This window comes from Saccostrea echinata, unplaced genomic scaffold, assembly GCF_033153115.1.
Source record: "Saccostrea echinata isolate AGI-Se365-2 ecotype Australia unplaced genomic scaffold, CSIRO_AGI_Sech_v1 ptg000009l, whole genome shotgun sequence".
NCBI classification, from domain to species: Eukaryota; Metazoa; Mollusca; class Bivalvia; order Ostreida; family Ostreidae; genus Saccostrea; species Saccostrea echinata.
Genome location: NW_026889758.1, coordinates 50,382,876 through 50,408,967, shown reverse-complemented (window position 1 = coordinate 50,408,967; position 26,092 = coordinate 50,382,876). Strand labels below are relative to the sequence as shown.

Here is a 26,092-nt window from a genome sequence, read left to right as displayed (position 1 = left end):
ATTATTGTATTTTTTATTGTTGGTACCCGTCTTGTTGAATTATGTCGATTCACGCATATTTAAGGGGCGCGGGGGGGGGGGGGGTTGAGACACATTATCTATTTTTATTTATTTTCATGTTTTCCCAAATGCTCAGAAGTATATTATTTATTTTAATCCATGTGAAATTGAAAAAGCGAAAAAAGGGGTATCGCCCTCCAATATTCTTTTAAGGGGGGGGGGGGGTTACAGGGCTTAATAACCCCTGCATTCAGGTCCTGTAAAAAGGACCCTTTCCCAATTCAAAATTTCCCAAATACCATGCAGATTGCATTAATTAGTGCTTTTTATATTAAATAAAACTTGAATTTTGAGACTTTGATGATAAGAAAATAGAAATAAAGATTTGAATATTGATTAAGGCATAAAACTTAAAAGATACTCTTTAATCAACATTTTAACTTGATATCAGACATCAGTATTTCCAAGGTTTGCCACTTTTTCGATTAAAAATTCCCAACTGAAAGGGTACAGAACCCTGTACAAAAAAGGTCTATTAAACCCTGGGTTAGCACCAGTTGAGTTGACGGCCTAAATTCCAAACTTTATTTCCGGAAAATAGGGGTGAAGGTCCAGAATATTTATTTACAGAATATGCCCCCACCCCCCTCTGTAGAACCCAAATCCTCAATCACTAATACAATTTCTATGTTTATTTTAATACCTGTATTTCTTTCAATCTTCTTTGAAAATTAGGGGGAAATAAATATCGAGAGGAAAAAACAAATTCGGTTTAAAAGTGAGGATGACATCAGGCTTTTGAGGGAAATTGTCGCCAGTAATCCCATGAAAAACAAGAGCAAATGGGCAGAAATCGCTGCAACCCTGTCATCACCTGATTTTATTCTAGATGCTAGGAGAGTGAGAGAGCGGACACATCTACTCATTGATCAGCATAAGAGAGAAAACCGAGAGAATCTCAAAAGGTACACATCTCTCTATTTCTCTCTCTGAATAAATACTACACATATATTTTAGTTGGATCCGCTCTATGTTTATGTTTTTAGTTACACAATATTGCGGGTGGACCAAAAATCTGATTTTATAATAAATTCAGACAGTTTGAAAACTCATTATTAAGTACTATTTTTAAGATCTGGTGTTGATGAAGAAATAACAGAAAAAACCACTTTACTTGATGAAGTACTGGAGTTGAAAGAAGAGGAAGAAAGGGGAAAGAAAGAAGAAAAAGAAAAGAAAGAAAAATCCGAGAACATGGGGAAAAAAATAAGAAAGAGAGCCTTAGAGTGTCTGACACCAAAGAAAGGTATGCACATGTAGTACACTACATACATTTACAACATACTTAGTAATAAAAATAGCTTTTTTTGCATATGCGATTTACCTATTGCAGAATTGCAGGGCTGATACAGATTTATATCTCCTTGTAGATTAAACCTTAAAAAACAGTACATATGGTAATACATCTATTTATAAAAAAATTTGTTCGTATTCTCTTAATTTTAAATTACTGTTTTTGATACAATAGGCTACATGTCATTTGTCAGTGCATGACAGGCCCGAAGTTCTCAAGTTCTTGTGTGCTGTGTTTTATCACAAGCATGTAATAAACATACTAAAACATACCCTCAACCAATGTCAGCCCTCGGCCCTTCGGCCCACTAGCTGCGTCTCGAGCTGATACAAGATGTGATATGGAAATTAAAGGGTATATATTTTTCTCTATGTATATCACGGTGTACATGATATTTTTGAAAATATTTTTACCATCATTATCTTGTAGTATATTTAATGTATGCATTCTCTAATAAATTCCGGTAATTTATTTGCAATTACAAGTAAATTACATGCTATAGATACAATCTACGTGTATTTAACCCCCCCCCCCTCCCCCCGGTCTGTGTTGTAGAATATATTTGCTTCTTTCGAAATTTATTAATTTCAGATGATGAGTGTGGGGCACCAAAAAGGAAAAATTCCCAAACTTACCTCGTCGACTATTTAAAGGAAAAGACCGAGATGGAAATGAGAACAAAAAGCGAAGAAATGGAGTTCAAAAAGGAACAACTAAAATTGGAAAAGGCCAAATTTGATTTGGATAGGCAAGAGAGGATGCAAAGGATGGAAATTGAAAAGCAAGAAAAACTTGCTTTTATTGATTTGTTAAAGAAATTAACAAAAGATAAATAACAAATAAACAAGTACATATATTGTGATAATTCACATATGTTATAACTGAATAAATTATAAATGAATAAATTAAGACACATTTAAAATCTGTTCTGTTTAGTACCTTTGCACATAACCGCCTATTATCATGCATTCATACATGTATTTAGTACTTGATGCACGTTTTAGGCCAAATACTCTTGTAGGGATGGCGGAGGTATACCAAAGAATGACCCGGTCTCGCTCCCATAGAGAATAGTGTGACAGTTAGTTAGGATTGATGCTACTCTGTAATACTTTCCAACAGGTTGTAAATACAGTTTTTGATTCTTCTTATAATCAAGAAAAGCAAAGAGAGTTAAAATTTTGCTGAAAGTCCATTCTACACACGCTCTCACTGCCGACATTCTTTTGTTAAAGCGCATCTGATTAGCTGAGATCACACCTCCCCGAATTGGGGGTATTAGGTAGGGTGATAATGGGTATGCGGGGTCACCGTAGAGGGAGTAGACATCATTATTTGCCTTTGTCATATATTGTTGCAGTTGATGCTCAACGTCGCTTTCTCGTAACATACCGGCATCATGACGTCGACCTTCAATTGGACCAAAGAGGTGCGCTATCATTCCATCAGGTGTCGTAATACACTGAAACTTAAGATCATGGACTCTCTTATGGCCATTAAACACCAACTGCTGATGAGATTGGGGTCTGCATATTGGCCTCACCGTTCCGTCTATAAAACCCTAGCAATTTAACAGCGGGGCTCCGCAGTTACTTATGGCTGTGGCCATTTCATCCAACTTTGCGTGCGACAACCAAGGCTGATTTAAACTCTCGAGTCTGTGTCCGTGGCTTTTATCAATGAAATTAAGGACAGTGTTAAAAATGTATGATAATTCAGCAGTTGATCTCCCAGATATATGCGAAAGGTCTTGTAATCTACTTGGGTACGCTAATCGGCGAATAAGAATACACAAACCTTCTATTCCAGAACATACAGTCCTGTTTTGGCACACAATCTTTCTTGGTAAATCTAACGCTTCACACAAACCATTCACATCTTCTCTTTTAAATCTAAATAAATTACGGAACTGTTCATTGCTTAGTTCATCAAACTTTAACTGCCGATAAACTGATGAATCTTTTTCATCGCCCACACTCGCCAACAGTAAAAGGTCAGCATCATCCTCCAAAGATGCAAGTAACATCAAATTTTGCGCCATTTTAATTTACAATCACAGAGATGGAAAACTTATTTTGATTTGTTTATTTTGATTTTTTTATCCAATGAAATATTTTATTACAAAATGTTTTACACGTACCCGTACACGTGCTGTTTGTTAAACAGAACACGATGTTAGTTACGCGTACTTGTAAAAACACTTCTAGGTTTACACGTACACGTAGACGCACACGGTCAAATGCTTAACCTCTCTAATATGTATATTTTTGATTTTTACAAATTCATTAAATTTAAGTTAAGGTTAATTACAATTATGACTTTATTCATACTATACTAATTTATGTTAAATCATTTTTTTCATAGTGAGGAAGTCGTCAGCGTGGCACAGTGGTTAGAGCGTCTGCTCTAGAGTCGCGAAGTAAGGAGTTGATCCTTACGTCGCGGGTTCGAATCCCACTGTGGGACGTGGAGACCGGTCCTTCGGATGGGACCGTACTGCTCAATGGCCATAAGTGCCGAGTATAGGACAAAATTTGCAGCTCTCCACCAGCAAGTGGTGGCGTCTCCATATGAGTGAAAAATTCTCGAGAGGGACGTTAAACAACATACAAACAAACAAACACAATCATAGTGAGGAAATAATCGTATATAAATACATGTATATGCAAAATTTTATAAATTCTGATAAATGAATTCATGTTATTTTTTAAATCATGAAAATATTCTAATTAATAAAAATTTTCATTGATTGACTTTTATTTTACATAAATTGTGAGTATTTTTTTTTCTATTTATGCAAATATATTTTGAGTGTAACACTTCGTTATTCAAATTTTGAAAATAATTCAAACTTTTAGAAATTAATATTTTTATTCAAAATTCAAAACTTAAAGAGCACAAATTGATTTTGTATAATTTTTAAATGTTTTTTTTTATATATGTACTTTAAAATTTCAAATCTCTACAACTATTTTTTGCATTTAATTTTTTTGGAGTTTTTAAGCTATTTTTACTTTTGATGAACAGTTTCGTGCAGTACTTAACATTTCAAATTTCGAAAATTATTTAGCATTCTAGAATTCTAATACATGTATTTAGTTTTAAAATTTTCAACTTAAAAACAAAAAAAAAAACTGATGTTGTAATGTTTTAAAATTTAAAAATTAAAAGTTTTAGGAGTCTATATTTTCGAATTTCCAAAAACGTTTTACTTTTTTGAATTATTAGATTTTCACCGAAAATATCAGACAACCGAAACCGAATTTTTATTTTTAATTTTTGATATTGATTTTTAAATTATCTATTGTTTAGAAGATTTAAATTCTGTACCTATTTTTTCTGTTGATGTTTCAAAGTTTACTTCATACTTAAAATTCCTTAATTCAACTTGCAAAAGGGTTAAGATTTTTTTAGAATTTTTATTCAAACGCTCATATTTAAAAAAAAAAAAGAATCACGTTTCACTTTTTCAGTTTCTAGAATTTTACTTCAAATATTTAAGACACCAATCTTCATATTCGGATTGTTTTTTGAAACTCAGTAATTATGAATTCAAAGTTCAAATTAAAGTTTGAAAATTGGCTTTTAAAATTTCATTGTGAAAATTTGAAAATATTGAAGTCATAAATTTTTATTTGTGTTTCCTCCGGAAAAATTAAGAAGAAAGTTAAGTTGCAAATCATGTGGATTTGTCAGTATTTATAGTTATAATAAAACTGCATAGGTAATCCCTGATTCAGGCACGTAAGGTGTTTAGTAATTTCTCTACGACCCCATTCAATATCCTTTTTATTAAAGAAAAAGAAGAAGGAGGAGACATTTTAAGAACGGGAATAAAGAGCGTGTTTCATTTATTCGGCAAATGGAAATGTACAATATTCTCGACGTACGTTTTATTAAACAAAAAGTCCTTTCTAGACTATATTTAGTCTGACATTGTGATGTATGGCGTGTTACAACGCACTTTGAAAAAAAAATCAAAGTGCATTAATATCTTCACGCACTTTGAAAAAAAATGTGCACGGTCTGGTCAATATTCTTGCAAATTTTAGGTATGATAAATAATTATTTGAACCTGGTTGGATAAATTTTTCGGTGATGACATCACTTCAGGATTATGCATTTTATTTTATTTTATTTTATTGAGTTGTATTTGATTTTGTAAAGCTACTTTGGCCAAAGTATAGTCAGTTGGCTATTGTTGCTTAGATCAGCGATATGGCCCCTGAGCCTCTCTAATATAATAGGGTTGCGTTTTATTTTCAGGAAAGTTTATCTCAACGTTTTCATCTATTTTCCGTTTACTCAAATTTATCGAAAGTATATCAATGTCATACCAGTAAATATTTTGGTAGGAAGGATAAAGAGTTGGACTGAGTAACCTTATAACTTGTCTTCTCATTCTCGAATAGGGTAGATCAATTCATCAGTTTTTCGAAAGAAAAAGAACAAAATAATGCTATCAATTACTAAAATTTAAGTCCAGAATTTTTGTTTTATACATATTTTTTTCAAAGTACGTTGTCTCCATGATAAAAAAATGTTGATGTACTCTCTTTACGCACTGTGAAAAAAAAATTCAAAACTTATGTTGATTTTGTTCCAATTCTAACGCACTTTGAATTTTTTTAAAAGTGTGTAATTTTTTCCAAGTGCGTTGCCACAGTGGGGGTATTGTCGACGATTAAACAGTCTCCTTGGTTGAAAACAGGCTCTCCTTCATCGGTGTAAATTTGCGCAGCCTCCGCTATAAATTGGATGTACTCTGCGAAGTAGGATGCACCTTTATAATTTAAACATATTTTATTACACTCCTGCCTCTATACACATACTGTAATATTCGGACGTGGGTCATATTTTGTTATCTCAGTGCAATGCTTTCCCTTTACTGAATGTCCATAAGTGCTATGTCCATCTTTGAGTCCCCCTCCCCCATTTCATCCATGAATTTTAATGAAAACGGATCCCTCTGATTTATGTAGTTTATTAATTTTTTTTGTGTATAGTAAATTGTTTGTTGTATACCTATAATTTTTTTAGTGAGTCATATTTAAATTCGACATGTGGATGCACTGATACCTCTAGTTGAAAATGGATTTTTAACACTTCGTCTTTCATCGACTTCAGTGACATCGAATGTCTGGCTTCACCAAAGGAATTAACAGTAGAAAAGTGAGACTGAGTTCAAAAATGAGCTCGTCTAAGTTTTATGGCCCCGGAGCCTGATCTCCTTGAGAAAATGATCTTCCGAACTAAGCTTCTTTTTTCTTCCGTTTTATACATAGAATATTTAACTGAACCTTCATTGCAATACTGGCTCCATAATAATGGAGGTCAAACGTTGAAAAAAAAATCAGCAGAGGCTTTTTAACGCCTTTTGATAACGAATAATCTCCAATTTTTCGCCATGTTCTTTCAAGTATTCAACTATTGATCTCTGCATTTCGTAAACATTTTCCCTGCTCGTAATTTTTTTTCTTTCCATTTCTAAAACTTGACCTATACAAGCAGAGATTAAACAAATATTTAAATTTTGCTAGATAAACTCTCTCTCTCTCTCTCTCTCTCTCTATGCAGTGCAATAAATTATGTGAGTTGTAGTATTTTGTTGACTAAATGCTTTCAAAGAAATGTATTTGTTTTAAACTGGACCCTGAGGTCTGTTTTATGTTATCTTAAGCTGTTTGCATTTTAGGTTTCATAGTCATGTCCAGAGCGCGTGAGATCTGCTTAAGACTTCTGACACAGCAACGACTCATAAGCTATTTGCAGAAAAAGACTCCCAGGATTATTTAGCTTTTGTGTGAGAGAAAAAACATGTACAAGACATCCGTACTCAGGCCTCAGGCAGGCTTTCCATACATCCATTATAGATGCAGGTTTGGATGACCTGTTGAGGGCTATGGAAGAACCTAATGACGTTTTAAACCAAAGGTGAAGGACAGCTTATGAAAGTGTAAGTGTGATTGACACGGTATTTATATTAGGACTTTTTAGGTCACCTGAGCCTTAGACTCAAGCGAACTCTTCTGATCAATGTTTGTCTGTTGTCAAGACAACACTACACATGGCATTTGTAGTGTGTTAACTTGATGGAACAATTTCAACCAAACCTACCTCGAAGCATCTTTGTGTAACAGAAACATGTTTATGCCTCCCCGCTTGGGATTGAACCCGGTACCTCTGGCATTCCAGTCCAGCGCTTTACCCATGGAGCTAAAGGGTTAACCCACTAGCCCAATCTAGAAAAATGCTGTGTATCTTAGATTACCACATTTGAATGGAGGGAGTGTAAGGGTTTAGTCCCCAGTATGAGATCTAGACTGGAAGAGACTCTAAATTTACTTCTCCATTTGCCTCTCTCTCGGTCTGTTTGTCAATCTGTCCCACTTGGTTTTCTGGACTTTTTTTCCCAGAAGCTTGCATAAATTGAGCTCATTTTTGGTATGTGCATCAATCTCAATCTTGATTATTTGCTAATCAAATTAATTTGCATTTTATTCTGCTTCAATAAGTTTGATGGAATTATTGCTCATACATGCGCTAGAATGGGACACAGTATTGCTTATCCCAGAATGCTTGTTTGTTGGCCACTCATATTAATTGTAGTATAAAACAGTGTCGTTATCAACAGATCAATCCAGGTTTATTTAATTTAATATACTCTCAGAATGTCTGAAAAACTTCAAAATGAGAGTGAAATATAACGAAGATTTATAATTTATTATCAATAAATGGTAGAAAACAAAATAACAAAGTACTAATAGTTCAAAAGTTGAGACCAAGGTTAAAGTTTTTAAAAAGTGGGCCAATTTTTAAGGTCAAGTCAAAATGTCAAAAATATTTATACCCAAGGAAAGGTCTTGTCACAATGAATACACGTGAAGTATGAAATCCCTTGCACCAATTGTACAAAAGTTATGGCCAGGGTAAATAATTATATTTTTGCAAAAGTGGGTCAAACTCCAAGGTCAAAGTCATGAGGTCAAATATATTCATACCCAAAGAAAAGAAAGTTCTTGTTACAAGGAATACACGTGAAATATTAAATCCATAGCCATAGCTCAAAGCAACCAAAGTTATGGACAAGGTTCAAGTTTATGCGGACAAAAAGACAAACAGATTAACAGATAAACAAACAGACAGACAGACGGACAGGGCAATAACTATATACCCCCGAATCTTCGATTACGGGGGCATAAAATGCAAATTGGTAGTCATGCATGAATTAATTACTGTATACTTAATAATTTATAATAGAATCTAAAAAAAAACGAATCCCACATAGACTTTATGAAAGCCGAGGGCATTTAGATTCATTTCTCGATGAACAAAATATTATTAATAGCCGATGCTTATAATTCAATTTAGTCACAAATATATTACTTTTCATGTGCTAACTTGAAAAATTGTGCACGAAATTGTCATGCCAACAGCTGCGTTGAAATTTATCGATTGAAAAATCACACGATTCTCAGGAACGGATTCAAAAGCCTGTAGTAGTCTTAAAAATAACAAAATTGAAGATATTGTCTTTATAACAATTTACTAAGTTTATCACTTACGTAATTTTTGAAAATTTGCACGTATAAAATTCAAAGCGAATGCAACATAGAGCAGACAGAAATTTTCTTTATTGCCAGAAAATTATTGGTTACAACGTTGAGAGGAGTGCTACAAAAAATTGAAAAGATATATTTGCAGGTTTAAACATTTTCTTGAATTTAATTTGCTTGTCGATACACATTAACACATGTACAACTTGATTGTTAGTTTAAAAACCGTCTATATAGATTAAATGCAGAGGAAATACAAGCAGTCAAAATGGGACTAACACTCACACAATAAAGAAAAAAACAGTCTAAGGTCCTTTTCTATTTTTCTATTACTGAACAACGAGACTTAGCCCCCCCCCCCCAAACGTTTTTTGATGGTTAAGTTCCCCTTTTAATTTGTATGACAGGGGATGCTTACTCCTCTTACGCACCTGATCCCACCTTTGAAATTTCCGGTGTTTTGCCCTGTTCACTGATTTGTATTGTTTGTACTTTTTATGAGATCGACCCCTGTTATTGTTATCTTCATCTTTTTCACATAGTATATTTATAACCCAGACGCTTGACGATTCAAACCTTTCTCTTCATTGATAACAAAATAATTATTATAGCATAAGGATATTTTATTTATGAAGAGAAAATGTTTGAAACGTCAAGCATCTGTGATTTTTTATTTATAAACCCAAGTACCTGCTTTCATAGTCCGAATTATCTGACGTTTTCCAGGCTTTTTTCACGAATTTGATATTTTACGTGCCAGGAAAACGTCAGAACCGGCGCCATTACGAAAACTTGGAAATTTCGCCGTCTCCAACCGGAGCTGATTTTCAATACTTGCGAACTGAATTAAATGCCGAACTTACAATTTATCAATTGCACAATGCTTTTAATACCCACCAATATCGATGAAAAGAAAATACCACTCTACATTTCTATACAGGTCTTGCAAGATTTTAAAATGCACGAATTGAAAACAAAACTCTAGGGTCTGATAAAATGTTTCACCGGACTGTATATTTTATAAACAAACAATAAAAACGATGTTGATGAGTACTAAAGGCATTGTACTATTAATAGGTTGTGAATTCAGCATTTAACTCAGTTCGCAAGTATCAAAAATCAAACCGAGAATGCCGCCTCCAGTTGGAGGCGGCGAATTTCCAGTTTTCGTAATGGTTCTGACGTTTTCCTGGCACGTAAAATATCAAAATCGTGAAAAAAGCCTGGAAAAACGTCAGATATGTCGGACTACTGCTTTCATAACAGCCCAAGTTTTATTTATTTATACCTGACGTCATTTTACACTATGGCGTCATATATCGGTTTTTCATAGATTATATTATTATACTATAGAATAATGGGAAGCCTTAACCTACCTGCGATATATTTACATCTATGATAATAACGCATGCCATTATTATTTGTCTACCTCTCCTTTGCAATGAACCGTTGTAAATGACACGCTGCTGATGGGTTCACCTTGGAACTATTTTTGTGTGACGTAGGCATACGTCATCAACTACTTGTAGAGAAGAAAAACTGTAAACTTTTCAAAAATAGACCTACTTGACTGTATTTGTAAGTGTTTCACAAACATTTCTCAAAACTTGCACATTTTATTAAGTTAACTGTTTGCTAAGTTATGCTAGTTTGAAAATGTTTTAAAATTTGTTTTGAGCTATATTTTGAATATGGGGTAGCTTTGCACTGGTTTGGGCCGAGGATGTCGGCATGGTGGCTCAGTTTGTAGAGCACCTGACTAGTGATGATGTAGAGGCCCCGTGTCCTAGTCCATCTATACATTTTCTCTATTCTTTTTTTATAATTTAGTGTCGTTGACCACTCCTGGACTTACAGGTGAAAGTCCTGCCAGGGAAGATATTTTGGGATGTGTATTTTGATCAGTGTAGACCCCCTGTCAGTTGGTCGGGTTTGATCCCGGTCAAGCCATAGGGCTATATTTTCTTAAATTTTAGTATGTCTCAATACAAGTTTAGTTTATGTATAGTATAGCATAAATCATAAAATTATATTGCAGGAGGAGGGGCACGGGATGGCGGCGTGATTAACCCCTCAATAACGTCTAATGAACTTTTTTGATTGTCCGGGAATTTCTGTTCGGTAGCTAAACCTTCCCTATGGAAACTGATTCCTAGGTTCCTTTGTAATTATCATAATTAGGATGTAAGGCATTTTCATGTTGCTTTAACTCATCTCCCAAACAAGATTTTAAATTGACATATTATTTCCGTCTTCCTTGGAAGACGGTATACAGTTGAAGTATTTTACAGTCTTCGGACTATGCACTTCCTCTCTTTTGTGATTGGTAGAAATTGCATGATGAGAAAAGAACTGGGTACGTTAAGTATAACAGAGCGGCCCTGTCTCCAAATTTGATTTCAGTTTTTTTACAAACATGCCAACGATGTGTCCTTTCAAAATCATTTTATTTTTTTTAATTATCACAAACCGTTTTTCCGTCAGAGGTCTCGAAAAAAAAGGGAGTTTTCTTTAGAAATTACAAATTTTGACGTGATAACGTCAACACGGCGTTACTGATTTTAACTTTATGTTAAAAGAAATCTGTAAATTCTCTGAACCGGAAACTATTTGCTTTAACCTGCCTTATGTTCCAGAAAACAATTTTGAACTTTTATTTCAATTCATCGTAATGTATCTTTGATAGCTGGAGGAAGTATAATGATTTAAAGGAAAATATAATTTTATTCAGAATTTCATCAGACAAGTAATGAAGCTTGATTCATCCATACAGACGAGACAAGGTAGTACTTCTTTTAAAATTGTGCTCGTATCAAATTTATCATTTTTTATGTAAAAAATGTCTTAATGATTTCTAAAATTGGAACGTTCCATATAAAGTTATCAAAATTGGATTTTTGGCAATGAAAAAGCCATCAACACCACTCCCCTTTTCCATTCCAACAAATGGCAGCGCTATTAATTTCGTTTTTTTTTTTTTTTTTTTTTTTTTTTGTTTGTTTGTTTGTTGTTGTTTTTTTTGGATAAACGTATAAATTACTCACTATTACGGGGTTACGAGATGTCCTAAACTGCGTTAAAATTTTTTTTCTCAGGTATTAGGATTTCTTTTATAGATCGTTATTTATTCATTCCAGTGGATCCGCTTTACTGCATGGTTCATGTAAAATACCCTAACCAGGAACAATCCCCAATATACTTACACACAATCACTTTCTATGTCAAAACCACAAGAGGAGACCGGTTATAAGAGTCCTGATTGATGAGGCCATTCCAAGTTTTTTCTTTGTTTAGCGTCCATCCTAAATTCGAAAACCTATCAGAGTAAGCACACAAACCAAAAGGGGAAAAACGCAGCATTTTCAGAACAGTTCTAGAATTTCTTATTATCATTTGAGACCTCTCCTCGCCATAAAACTTAGCTAAACTACTAGTTATTGAAATAAAAAAAATTAATACACCACGTAAAAAAGAGAGATGTCAATCCCAAAAGAGTAAAATGCTTTTCAGAGATTCTTATTTGTTGATTTTAATTTGAGTTAACTTTGTGTTTACGTTTCAAAGCTTTGTATTGATCAATTTTAATTTGTGTTTGTTTTTAATTTCATAACCTCAAAACCAATTCGTCCGCGTACACTGCACATAGAAAAAAAAACTTGGAATGGCCTTATCATAACTTGCGTTACAGACCTTGAAAAATTTTGCTTCAAATAAAAAGCGTGAATCTCCGAAAAAAGGGTGTGCGATTTGTTTAGATCAATTTTTCGATGAAGAAAATATTTTATATAGCCCATGCTAATAATTTAATTTTAGAGACAAACAGTACTTTGCATGTACATACTCATTATTTGATTAACAAAATCGAAAATTATATGCCTAAATCTGCGTAGTGAATTCGACAGGAAATGCACACGAATTCTCGGGAAGGGATTCAGAAGCCTGTAGTACACATACATAGTACATATATAGAGTTTATCCACGTCAGCTATGAAAATATGCGCATGTCATCTTCAAAGCAATGCAGCATGAAACGGCAGACACTTGCATTGATATCGATCAGTAAAAGATCGATCCACGGTCACAGTCCAGTGGGGATCCAAAGGAAATCGGAAAGGGATGTATTTAGTTTTAAATCAAATTCTTGATATAATTTTTTTATTGGTACTCATTACAGTGCATGTATAACTTGATTATCAGTAAGCCCCCCCCCCCCCCCATCTATTTACATAGAGACAAAATACAAATAATCGAAAAGCAGAATAACAGAACACTCACACAGAAGAATCAAAATTCACTTTCACGTCCCTTTTTATAAGCTACATAGAGATTTTATTTCTAGTTCAGTTATCAAATTATACGAAATCTTATGTTATTTTGTTACTTGTGAGAACAATACGCAAAACACGTCACAGTGCTTCTTTATAGAGTTATCCTTGTCATTCCCGGATTATAACACTAGTTTGATTATATGTTGTTTTTTTTTGATGTTAGTGTCTGATAAAAAAAAATCTTAAAAAATATACCTAACAAATTGCAAGACGATACATCACGTCATCTACTAAGACAAAAACTGCATTAAAATAGATAAAGATTTTCTTTAGAACTCCTCCCTATGTTTACATGTTAAACAGCCGTAGGTAAGATACATGTATTTGATATATTTTGGTGACAATGATAATTTTATCACTTCCTTTGGATACATTAACTCTCTGGGGCATTTCCTTGTGCATTTGTCCTTGTAGTAACGATAAAATACTTTTAATTTGTTTTTTCTGGAACGGATTATCATCACAGACGGACGTTGAATCTTTAAAATTTAGCGATAATGTGCACCGCTGTTTTCACAGAGGTGATATTGGACAGGACGCTCCTCCAGCCCCGATGAAGATCTATTGGAATACTAAACATATTTCCTATGAAATATATTACTATTATTTTATGGATAATCTGGATAAAATCCTTTTAAAAATACTCGCTTACTTCAAGATTAACAATAGTGTATACATGTAGTTAATATGTACATTCGTTTTTTATACAGATACATATCTATAGAATAATCTTTTTTTTCTTTTTTTCATTTCGAGACTTGGAATGCCTTAAAATGTATTAGGAAAACAATTTCTGAAAAAAAATAACGAGTTAAACCATCGATTATGGAGCGGAAAGGGGGTGTCTTGTCCACAAGTAAAGCAAGATCGTGCTTGTATTTCTTACAGAACTGGGTATATAACAGATAATCTTTATTTATAGACAATAAAAAAGGTTGATTGTATCTTGTTTCACTTAAATTTTCGTAAAAAAATACACCGAAAGCGTACACCACTTTATACGTTTTTTAAGCCTTATAAACTTGCTCAACATAAGTATCTTAAATTCCTTGTAAATTATAAATTAAACCCAATTTTACTTGAAAACACTGATGTCATTATTCCGATCAGCATGATAAATGTACATATAATTAATAAGTGTAACTACATGTAAGAACTTTTCCATTCCCAGCTGCTGACCTTCAATAAGTAAATGTAGGTCGGCAGTGGCAGATTTAGAAGTATTTAGTCATATATAAAACACTTCCTGGTTATGCGATAAAACACTAGAATCCTTTCTGACATAATTAATTTTGTCAAATGAAAATCTGCAACAATACAGTGACAAGGATAACAAGTTTTGAAAAGAAATATTCAAATGGTGACTGCTATACATGTACAAGCCAAGCTTCCAATCTACCTCCCCCTCCCCCTCCCCCACCCCTAAAAAAAACATTAGATGTTGTCTTTTGACATTCATAAATCCCAGACATATATAAATTGAAAACGAATAAAATATACTTAAGAAAGCTGATGATTTTCAATAAAAATGTTAGAAATAATCTTTTCTTGAAGTCAAATAAAGTAAATGTCCACTATGAAAGAGACGCGCGTTTTAAATGGAGGTACATACATTGTACATGTAGGATTAAATGTAAATTGATTGTCTGAACCATCCCAAATTATGTCGTTAAATTACTTTTTCACGCTGTAAATATTAATTGAATATTTATCATAGTTGAAGACTGAAGAAAATTGTTTCAAGTACATATTTTCAACATGATTGCTCTTTGTGACGTCATTTTTTTCGATGCATTGCGTCACTAACTTACATGTAATGTTCCATAGTAAATTTCACTGAGAAAGGTTCATATGGTTTTCATTTGCATAAAAAATTGTATTAAATTATTTTTTTTTTTCAAATGCAGAATTGAATTTAAAGGACAATAAAAAAAATAATAATAAAACCTTCAGATATAGAATTAAACAATTAATTCCTTTAAAAATATAGATTTTATTGTGGAGAAAAGGTGACGTCTATCCAAAAATGCAGCATTTTTTACTTCAATTTTTTGTAAAAACGGATGTGGCCGCACTTTTGTAAGGTTATTTTTTCTCTTTAATATTAAAAATCGTAGTGTATTTGTTCTTTCTGCAAAGTTTCGCATACATACTCGGATGCGGCCATATCGAAATATAGACTTGAAGAGGAGGAAAACGTCCAAAATAGGGGAAATCCGGAATATTAGACCGGTTTTGAACGTTATATAAATGAATGGGCACGTGAGTTGAGAAAAAATTATTCCTATTTCACACACAGGGAAACCTTAACAGTTAATTCATACAATTGATAGAATGTAATCGTGCGTTTAATTTTTGCCGATTTTACAGGGCCATAAATCGGTCTTAACGTACCCAGCTCTTTTCAATAGGTATTTATCGGCCGCAGCGGCCGATCTATTTGTGATTGTGTTAGAAAGTGCATACGGGGAAATGAGACGTTATTTCTTTATTGGTTCAGTAAAATAATTTTCAAATGGTAGCATGTATAAAATCATGAGTAAAATATTTTAAAAACTTGCTTTAAAATAAGTCTTAATTGTTGTTATTATGTTTCAATTTCATTACCATTTTCATCAGATAATTGATAATTTATGATTACAGTGGCGCCTCGTTTATCCGGACGCCTCTGTCCCCAACGAAATCGTCCGGATAAATGAATCGTCCGGATAATTGAATCACATCTCAAAAAGCACTCTCTAAGCATGTACATTGTATATATGCACATTCTTGTTTCAAATGTGACAGCAAAGAAAAAAACTTTTAAATTATATTTTGGTTTATTGTTTTAAAAGCAGTAATTGATTAAAGAAAAAAATATATTAGAATGTAATTTACACAATAAAAAAAATGGATGGCAATTTTATGCTGAGACCTCCTATTTTAATTCGCCTCCTCTTTGGCCTGTGACTTCATGGGCTGAGCAAATTTTGATCTACAGTTGTTTTATTTAGCCATATATTATAATTATTGAAGCTCATATGATATGACAGAACTGTTCAGCATCATCATTAAAAATGTTCAAATATAAACTAACCCCGTATATTCCCCGTATATTCATTACACAGGGTTACTATAAAATTAACTGCAAGCTTACTCAAACAAGGTATTAAAAACACTCGTAAACACAAGCCATCTTCGTGATTATCAATATTTTTTTTTTCTACAGACGCTAAGTTTGAATTTCGATCATTAAAAATACCTTGATAAACGTAATCAACTTCTGTACGTAACGCCAGTTTTATATATCTTAGTAGTAAATATGTGTGTTTTTCGCGCCCGGTTTATACGCCCGGGTTCGGCTATACGCCCGGTTTTTGGTAAGAATATATAAGAAAACGATTATACACCCGGTTTCTGGTAAGGATATATAAGAAAACGATTATACACCCGGTTTCTGGTAAGAATATATAAGAAAACGATTTCACGCCCAATTTTGGAGAGAATATACAGTCATTAAACGTGGATTAACAAACGTTATCGATTTTGGTAAGAACACAGCAGGGTCCAATGGTTAAGAGGTAGGGAATTCATGTCCACAGTATAAGGGGTTTTCAATAAATTAGTAGACATTAATAAATACAGTTATTGGTTTAGTACCTTGCGGGATGCATTTTTTCTTTATCAATGATTCTAGACATGTAAGAGATCGTGGGAAATCGGAGAATATTGATCACTAGTTCAGGGACACTTAGGATACAATATGAATCTAGACTTCAAAAAGCTCGTGGGAAAACAGAGAACATTGATCAATAGTTCAGGGACACGATAATGTGTTTTACATGTACATTGAGTAAAGATTGCTGTTACAATTATCAAGCGTTTCATGCAATGAAAAGTTCGTAATATATTTTATTTTTAATATTTATTTTGAGAATTCAAATTTACCGCGCAAAGTATAGTGAACCTCTTTTAAACTCTTCAGCGAGAGAAGATAAAATCGTTATCTAAGAAACATTTGTAAGATACTTTCACTTAGTTTTCTGTGAAACAGTCACTGTAGCAGTGTGGATATCTAAATTCGTACATTTTATATTTATTAGCGTTATGCATTGTCGTTAGCAGTGATTGTCAAATACATCAGGTCTTTTTCAATCAAGTGTTACTACGGGAAGTCTCAAAATTCTCGACGAGGTATTCATTAAGATTGAAGTACCAGTGTCCCGTTGGATTACTAGGACAAAGCTTCTTTCATCATGAATATAACTGAACATGAGTTGTGATATAAGAGATGTGCGAGCCGTTAAACTACCTTGTCAATACGTCCCATTTCCAAGCAAACGATCAGCATGTGTCCAATTATAAATGGTCATCCAAAAGTCGTAGCCACTATATATATATTGAAGTCCGAGAATTGGGTGTCACAGACTGAAGGATTAAGATCCATGGATTGGACAGAGGATTTTAATGTTGATCCTCCAGCAGAGGTTCTGGAAAAAATTCTCCGTCTGGAGAAAGCACACATCGCCCGAGAGGTAAATAAAAACTTCTTTTTTTAAACTCTTGGTAGAATATTCTTTTTGTTCTGAGAATCATTTACCAGTTCAGTAATAAGAATTAATTAATGACGACTTATTAAATGATATCAAGATTATAAGACACTAATAAATCAGTATCTAACGTGTATGATCGTTTCTCACTCTATACTCAAGTGAAAAATGAAAGTTAAAATTTTAATTATTACCGGTTTAGAAATGGAAAAAGAAAAGAGAAAAGAGAGAGAAAGATGGCCATAACAAAGAAGATGTGGTTGGTGACTTTTTTTTTTTTTAATCATTTAAAAAAAAATCTTCAAACATTGAGGAAAGAAAAAAAATCAAAAAACTTTAATTTTGTCAAATCAAGAAAGTATTTTACATAAAAAATGAATGTAAACGAGAGAAAAAAACTTACAGAATTATTTTTGAATAAAGAAAACTGTGACTTTTTTTAATGAATGATTTTTTTTTTTTGCGTATTTAAATAATAAAAAAAGGAAGCGTTATGAGATTGATTATAAATATTGAATTTACGTACACATTATTTTGTCATCTGACTTATTCTCTATAGAATAAAAAAAAGTTTTTTTATTACGCCATAGGAAAGTGAAGAAAACAAAAACACGGTTTTGCAGGAAGAAGATAATGAAATGGAGGGGAGAGAGCAGGAAAACCCGGTATTTATTATATGTACATTATTATTATTTTTTAATTATTATTATTATTATTCATCTTTTCCTTTTAAGTATCTAAAATATGCTTCTTTTTTTTTAAATGAAGAACGAAGAAAGACGCGTTGGGTTCTTTATGGTTTCACCGAAAAAGAAAGTAAGTATGAACATAAATTCTGTGTTTTTAATATAAACAACATGCATAGAACATCTGTAATAATATTTATTGATTTATTTAATTTTTTTTAAGGGAAAAGGATTTCTCACAAAAGGGAAGGGAAAAGGGAAAAAACGCAGTCAAAGTAAGGTACATACGATCTGAAAAGTAAGTGTTACATTTTTTTCCCCACAAAGTTTACCTTAAGAAAAATTTTAATGCGTTTTTATTTCCTTTCTTTCTTATGTAGACACAGAAACCTCAGACTCAGAAAGTACCCCCTCTCAATTACATTATAATAGATTAGGTGAACAGAGTTCAATAGACATAGATAAACCGTCAACCTCTTCATCAGACGAAGACGCACCCGGGTCGTCATCATATCCCCCCTCAAACGAACCCGGTCCAAGTGCTTCCGCAGAGTCAACTGACGACCCTGCATTACAGGTTTTATTAGAAAAATACAGTCGTCTTATTCATAGACCTCACCAAGAGGGTGTCATTCAGAAAGAGTACAACTTTCCCGCTGATAATTTTAATCTATCTTACAGCGACATCGAGGAACAACTTACTGAAATTTATCATAGCGAAAATCATACTTTCAAAATTAACTTCTCTTTTGGCATTGTTTTGCGAAATGCAGAGGGAGAATTAAGATATTTCTATGCTTCCGGAAACGACTCCGTTTTAAGCGAACCATACCAGGTATCTACTAAAAAAGACTTAGAAAACTTAATCTTAATGCTCCGAAACCAAGATCTCCTGCAGTCTGCTCTACAGTCGCGACCAAACTCCAAGTGGTCCGTGTACGTCGTCACCAACATTAGGTGGGTGGTGGTCCGCACTAACTATGTATTAGGGGCAGCGCGTAAAATACCAGAATATATTAAAAAGAAAAAATGCATAATAACTCTGAATACAAACAGTAGTGAGGGGGGGTTACTTGAAGATAATTTATGTGCCTTCCGTTGTTTAGCTTACCATCGAAAGCAGTCTAGAAAAGGCTTAGAAAGACTCACCTTAAACTACTATAGGGAATATTTTGGCCACCGAGTACCCAAGCGCACAAAATTTAGTGGTCTTACTCTCAGGGACATTCCTTATTTCGAAAGTACTTTTGATATAAATGTTAACATTTTTCAGTTCTTCGAAGACGAATCCTGCGTTCATATCTACCGTTCACGAGGAACGTATCAGGACACCATGAACTTAAATCTATACGAGGATCATCTCAGTTATATAAAGAATCTGGCTGTCTATTGTAAGAAATATGAATGTCGGAATTGTAAAACACTCTTCCCGACTCATGATAGGGTTGCTAGACACGAAAAGCGTTGTAAGGAGGCTACAAAATTAATCTTTCCTGGGGGGTATTACGCGCGACCACGTCATATCTTTCAAGAACTAGAATACCTGGACATACGGGTTGACGACGATCTGCGCCTTTACCCATTTTTTATCACTTACGATTTCGAAGCGATGTTACAAACAGACAATGTACCCCCTGCAACTCAAAAATCGATCTGGTCTCACGAGCACCGACCGGTATCATTTTCCATGTGCTCAAACGTTCCTGGTCATGTCGATCCGGTGTGCGAAATCGATTCCGACGTTAGTAGTTTAATTAAAAAGTTTGTAGAAAGAGCGAGCGAAATTCAAACGACAGCTCAGAAATATATGAAAACTCGTTTTGCGAATGTTTTAAAAAAACTTTCACTTGAATCTAAAAAATTACAAGAACTCGCCGAAGAAAACTTAACTCGCGACGAGGATGAGGACGAAGATGACGATGACAATGACGACAGACAAATGATAAACACCCCTCTCATGAACCATATTAAGCGAATTCAAGAGAAACTCAACATGTACATTAGCGAAATCCCTGTGTTAGGATACAATAGTTCAAAATATGATTTAAATTTAATTAAGTCAAAACTGGCCGAATGTCTGCAACTTGCTCAGACAAAGAAAAACTTTGTCGTGAAAAAATGTAACCAATACATGTGCATTAGTAACGGACAATTCAAATTCTTAGATATAAGCAATTTTGTGGCACCTGGGTTTTCATATGACAAGTTTATTAAATCTTACGAAATCGATTTACACAAGTCATTTTTTCCATACGAGTTTCTGACATCATTTGAGAAACTTGAGCATGCGCAGCTACCGCCCTACGAAGCTTTTTACTCTTCGCTTAAAAATTGTAATGTTCTCGACGAAGAACACGCTCGTTATGTTCGATTAGTGAACGAGGAAAAATACCCAGTGTCCACTGCGCTTAAAAAGATGAACATAAAACGACCCCCACCGACCGGACAAGAAAACTACGAACAACTTTGCAGAATCTGGGAAGAACGAGGCATGCGCACGATGAGAGATTACTTAGTTTACTACAATAATTTAGACGTACTTCCCTTTTGTCAAGCTGTCTCGAAAATGCTTCAGTTTTACTCGGTGCGCGATATAGATCTATTTAAAACGTGTATAAGTATACCCGGCGTAGCGCGAGAACTTGTTTTCCGATCTGCCGCAGGTAAAGCTCATTTTGCTTGTTTTGATAAACAAAATAAAGACCTACACACAACGTTTAGAAAAGGTATGTGCGGAGGCCCGGCTATTATATTTCATCGCTATCATGAACGAAATGCGACGTTCATTCGAAAAAATAACGATAAAACTTGTAAGAAAATTATAGGGTACGATGCCAATGCGCTGTATCTATGGGCACTTAGTCAAGATATGCCGACCGGACCCTTTACGATTAGAAAAGAGGAAAGCGAGTTCCAGCTTACAAAGCGCGATCGATATTTAAAAGCATTATATTTTCTAGAATGGTTGAGATACAGTCGAGGGTTAAATATAGATCACTACTTTAATGCCGGAAAAGAGTTTCGTATCGGACCATATCGCGTTGACGGTTTTTGTAAGGCAGAGAAAAAAGTCTACGAATTCAATGGATGCTACTTTCATGGACACGACTGCAACCTGACCGCGCACATCAAAGACCCGAAATGGTTAAACAGTCAAAAGAAAATTCGTAAACGCGAGCAAGAGCGTATGGAATACATTAAAAGTCAGGGGTATGAAATAGAAGTCACGTGGGAATGTCAATATGAAGAATGGTTAAACGTATCTCCAGAATTTCGTTCCTTTATCGAGAGACAGCGTAAACAGAGACCTTTAGAACATCGAGCCAAACTAACGAGAGATGAAATTCTGTTAGCCGTGCGCGAGAAAAAGATATTTGGTGCCGTGGAAGTGGACATACATGTTCCCAACCACCTCCTTAACAAGTTTTCCGAAATGTCACCAATATTTTGTAATTCAGAAATTCCCTTTGACACACTAGGTCCCTTTTCACAGGAGACTGCACGAAAATTAGATTTGGGGGAAAAACCGCGACGATTGTTAGTCGGCGGCATGCGTGCGCGGAAAATTCTACTAGCCACCCCTCTTTTAAAGTGGTATTTAAATCATGGTCTAGTTGTTTCGCGGATCTACCAAGTCATTGAATTCACCCCGAATGCTTGTTTTTCCGATTTTACGCGAGAAGTCAGTGACGCTCGTCGTCGTGGTGATAGTGATCCGCGTTTTGAGATATTCGCCGACACTAAGAAGGTAACAGTGCCTACGGTTCAATGATTATGAATAAAGAGAAACATACAGATATAACGTATTGTGTAACAAAAGAAAAAGCTGGGTATTTTGCGTCTAAAAAACGCTTTCGCTCACTAACCGAACTTGACAGCGATCATTTTGAGATCGAGCTCGCAAAATCTCGTATAACACTGGATCTACCGATTCAAATCGGGTATTTTGTGCTTCAGTATGCTAAGCTGCGTATGCTAGAGTTTTATTACGATTGTGTAGATAAATTTTGTTCTCGTCAAGATTTCGAACTGATGTCTATGGACACTGATTCTTTGTATATGGCCATATCAAATGAAAACTTTGTGGATATCATAAAACCCGAAATGCGAAACTGTTTTGAACGCGAGAAAAATGATTGGTTTCCTCGCACGCACCCTCCCGACGCGGCAGCCTTTGATCGTCGTCAACCCGGTCTATTTAAAGAAGAATTTGTCGGTACGGCCATGGTAGCCCTCTGCAGCAAAACATACTGCGTGGAAAACACCTTACAATTAAAGAAAAGTAAATTCAGTTGTAAAGGATTAAATAAAAACAATTTCAGTCATCCCCTGCCTCTGTATAAACGCGTATTGTTTGATAACTCATCTGCTGGCGAAACCAATCGCGGCTTTCGAGCTCGAAATAATACTGTCTTTACCTACACTCAACAGCGACAAGGTCTAACTTCTTTTTATCCAAAGCGTAAAGTCTTGTCTGATGGAGTGTCGACGACTTATCTTGATATTGAACTCTGTCCTTGGGATTAGTTTTTTTTCTCCCTTTTTTGGTATCGTCCGGTAGATGTTTAGCACCCCTTTTTGTTTTAAGTCTTAGAATAGCCCTCTGGGTCAGTCTACTATTAGAGAGTTACGCATGTAAAGAATACTGTTTTTTGAGGACATGTTTTAAAATATCACATTTAGAATTATTAATTTTTTCAAAATTAGTACGAAATTAATATGTTTTTAATTTTTTACAAGTAAAATGCAGAAATTATTAAGCTATACTTGTCCGTTAAATCCTGTCCACCCCTTTGTTTACCCGGTGACCCAATAAACATTCCCGCCACTCTAATGGATGAAAAGATGAAGTTGCTAGTAATTCTGTGCTTTGCGTATGCGGTAAGGGGGGACTTTTCCCGTTCCTGTTCATCAAAGGGGAAAGTGCTGATTTGTAAGAAGGTGAAGGAGGACCTCACATGCGAGAATGCAGGGCGGAAACTGTTCAATGCAGAACGTCTGATCATGATCAATCCCCACAGCCAGAGGGTGACCATAACACCACAGTGTCTCCCCAATCTGCGCACGATCGAGTTGACAGATCTGGCACCATGAACTGCTCTGATTTTGCTGGTTTCCCAATTGTGATTATCAACAGGAGCTACTGCACTTATTCGGTATGATGTTTTATTTATTTATCTGCGTGCGGGAAAAAAAAGCATTTTTTTTTAAATGCACATGTGTATGAGAATTAATGATGAATGATTTATAAGTGAAAGTGATTTTTTTTTTTTTTTTTTTTTTTTAAAAAATGCATGAACAAATTTTAACAAAAAAAGTAAATTTTATTATTATTTCAATTTTTTATAGACAACATCTACGCCTCGTCCCGTCTCCGGCAAACCCCCAGGAGAGAAAACCAGAACGACGGAGACAACGACAGAGACCGTCAATCGGACACTAGCAACCCCTGATTTGGTAACTAATCAGACTTCAACGGAGAACACGACCCTCTACAGCACCATCAAACCTTACCCCATGGACGGCGATGATAAAAGAGAAAAAGGTATATTTTATATAATGTAATTTAATTTGAGAAGGACTTTAAAAAAATCACTAAAGATAATTATTTACTAAGTTTTAATCATTTCTCCTTTTTTCTTTTATAGTCTCTTCCTTGGTGGCAGCTGTCGTGACTCTGAGCATCCTGTCACTGTTATTGCTCGCTGTCGTCTTTCTTCTTTTGACAAAGAAACGTTTTTGCCGCAGACGATTCGCAAAGATACCACCAGCAGAAGACCTTGGAAGCTCCGAGACAATTTTTCTTCGGGACACCAGCAGAAACCCCTTTTCTGATTCGATGAAACAGGAATGAACTTGTGATTTTCCCCCCTTCCAAAGTGCGAACTGTTGTGAAAACCTTTGTTTTTAACTTAATTTATTTTCTTTTAACGATTATAGTATAGGTTTGTTTTTCAGCGAGTTGTTCAATCTTTTATAATTGCAGATTTGTTTTTAATTTGTTATGATTTTTTTTTTTTACAAGTAATATATATAAATTTTACATGTATTCTGTGAATTACTTGTCCTTAAAAAAAAGCAATAGCATTTTTTTAATTCAGCTTTTTTCCGCTTAATGAACTGTTAAATTTTTAACACATTTTTTTTAAAATGAACTCTGAAGTCTTACCTGATCGGAACCATTTAAGTAATCGATTCCTTATGATTATAGAAGACTAGTTTGATTTTTTTCCCTTTGTATGTTAATAAATCAAAAAGAAAAAAAAAAACTTTTGTTGTTGATTTTTTGACAGATAAATTTATTGTATTAATAATACAATCAGAAGGACATCCATTTTGTGGAATGTTTTACTCCAGGTGGCGCTTCTTTTTTTCCAACAACGGCCAATCTTTTCAGTGGGAGTTTAGGGGATTTCATCTCTTTGTTACTCACGGCGGGATGATTCTTCAGTCGCTGGTATTCTTCTTTAGGAATTAATACAAATTCAGTAGACATATTTAGCAAGTTCCGGGAGTAAAGGTTTCAGTAACACTGGGAGAAATCCGTGGCGTCTTAGTAACAGAGATTTTTTATTTTTCCCTTTCTTCTTAGCTAAACGACGCAGAATGTGACGATACTTGTAGAGGTTCTTAATAAAAGAATCTGAGGGAACAATTTCTCGATTATGAATCACGTTGTAAATCACTTCCAAAAGAGTCTTTAACTGTTTAAGACTGATAGTTTCCAATAACACTCGGCGCTGTCTGGGACTGGTTGTAGCTAACAAATTCAAAAAAGCCCAGTTCCGACGAAGACGGTCATTCATGTCTTTGTTCTCATGTAAACTGTTAACAGGTCACCAGGAAATATCCCTGTTCGCAGCGCATAATCTCTTTGTCCACTTACGGTCAGATCCACCAATAAATAAGAGTATGGTTTTTGCGTCGCTTTTTCATACGCATCGAGAAAATATGGCGTTCTGTTAGGGTAAAGCTGAGTCGCAAGGTATTTCACTTGAAAGTTATCTCTCGGATTTTTGAAAAGTACGAGATATTGACAATTTAAAGAAATGACTCGACTGTACTTGCCCTGTGGAAACAGATTTTGCGAAATAAATATGACCGATATATTCATATGATGTACATGAATGGTAAAGAGTTCCATATAATCAAAGGACTGGATGACCCTGTATACTAGATCGTCTAGAATGAGTAATAATTCACCGCTCCCCGCCCATTCCGCCATATCCTCTTTGGAAGGGAGTCCCTCATAAAAAATGATAGCTGGGTTGTAGTTTCGTATTTCTTGAAACGTAGGCTGCCATTGAGAATATGCGTACACAATCTTTTTAATTGGTTTTGAGAGAATCCCTTTGTCAATATTTTTTAAGATTCGTTGTGTAAATCGCGTTTTACCACTCTGACTGGGACCACTCACGAATAATGAGAAAGGTACCTTAAAAGCAAAATCGCTGGGATCCATGTTAACACCTGTTCTTTATTAGTATTTTTTTTTGTATAAATTTAGTTTATATAGGGTGGAAAATGAATCACGACTCAATGTGTGGTATCAGAGAGAATGTGAATGTCAATTGGAAAGGAAAACGTAAAATAAAGTGCCATATCAATGCGACTCATTTAGTGACCGTATCTAAAAGAA

At 34.5% G+C, this 26,092-nt stretch overlaps 1 protein-coding gene and 1 pseudogene across 1 annotated transcript in view; both read left to right on the top strand.

Annotated features, from left to right (window-relative positions):
- The first annotated feature begins 764 nt into the window (after positions 1-764).
- On the top strand, positions 765-2,186 carry LOC133183900 (MAP7 domain-containing protein 2-like; annotated as a pseudogene).
- Positions 2,187-10,429: 8,243 nt separating this feature from the next.
- Positions 10,430-26,092, top strand: part of LOC133183899 (GTPase IMAP family member 4-like) — a 28,477-nt gene continuing 12,814 nt past the window's right edge. Inside the window, exon 1 of the mRNA XM_061318790.1 lies at positions 10,430-10,488. The gene's annotated coding sequence lies outside the window, so the exon portion shown is untranslated. The remainder of the gene's footprint in view (positions 10,489-26,092) is intronic.